The sequence below is a fragment of the Asparagus officinalis genome, chromosome 2 (genome assembly GCF_001876935.1).
Source record: "Asparagus officinalis chromosome 2, Aspof.V1, whole genome shotgun sequence".
Taxonomy (NCBI): domain Eukaryota; kingdom Viridiplantae; phylum Streptophyta; class Magnoliopsida; order Asparagales; family Asparagaceae; genus Asparagus; species Asparagus officinalis.
In genome coordinates, this window is record NC_033795.1 from 67605572 (window position 1) to 67606987 (window position 1416).

Genomic DNA, 1416 nt, shown 5'->3' on the forward strand with positions numbered 1-1416 from the left:
TTGTTAAACTTATTTGTTTTCATGATGAATTTTCAAACATAAATATGTTAGAGTTTTTAGATTTCCCCAAATCTTTATAATTGTGTTTTCATGTAGTAAAGTAAACCCTAATTACACTAAATCAAGTTTTATACATGGGTTCTTTTTGAGAAATTTGGATTTTTGTTCATGATAGAGAAAAAATGGTGAATTGTGTTTTGTCACCAGCATTGATCTACTGATCAAAGAAATCGGTCGACTAATTAGTCTGCAGGAATTTGGAAAATGTCCTCTGGTCGGTTGACCGACCTAGGTAATCGGTCGACCGACCGAAGCTATATTTGTGTGCATGTTTGTCGTCGTTGGTCGACTGATGGGTTATGTCTGTCGACCGATTTGAGCTATTTTGCACAAGTTATTTTACCGCGTGCTTTTGATCGCAAACACAAAGTGCGACTCGTACGTCAACACACGTGCGAGACCGTGAGAGGACATATGCTGAATTTGAGCATGCACGAGCCTATTGATACGTGTAGTCTAAAATTTTGAGCTTGTTATGATAGGGAATAACATTTGTTTTGTTTTATGGTGATTTTGGATGCTTGAGTGGGGTTAGTTGGTGCACCACAATGAGACTATGGTTGACTACACTTAGAGTATGTTAGTTGGTATACTACAATGAGACTGTAGTGGACTACACTCCGTTATGCATCATTGTGTTCCGGATTAGACTGATATGCCTATACTTCGCAGGGTGTTCGAGTAAGGTAGTGAATCGCAAAATATTGCGATGAGCCACATGATATTATGAGCGTCTATACTCCACACTATTTTCTTTGTAGGGAATCGTACAAAATTGTAAATTTGCTCCCGTGTTATCTACCTTGAGGGTAGAGTATAAGTCGATGGTTGTTATGTACTATGTATCCTAGAAAAGATCTTTTACAGAATATTTATTTTTGTTCCCGTGCCAACTACCCGAGAAAAATGTGAGTCGTTATGATACGATTTGTTATGGATGAGGCTTGGTAATGTATTGTTCTTTGTTAATTATTTTATTCATAGGATTTTGGATTTGATATTTAGCAATCAACAATTTGAGATACATGGTATATATATGAGGGTTTTCTTGTTTGGATTATTTCGCTCGACGTCCTCATTCTCGTGTTGTGAGTTTCTAAATTCCTCTTAGTTCAGGATGTAGGATTTATATATTTATATATGCTATAACTTGTATTTTTATACATCTTACCCCATTTTCCCTGGGGGAGGTGGAGATATTCTCGCTAGCGCTTTAACGCTCGTTGTTTCCATCTTTTTTAGGCAGCAAGTCAGGGGTTCAGAGAGTCGCAGGTTGACGGAGACTCATCATAGTTCGCCGTCATTTATTAGTAGATAGTTAGTAGGCACTCCACAATGGATATTTTATTGTTTTCA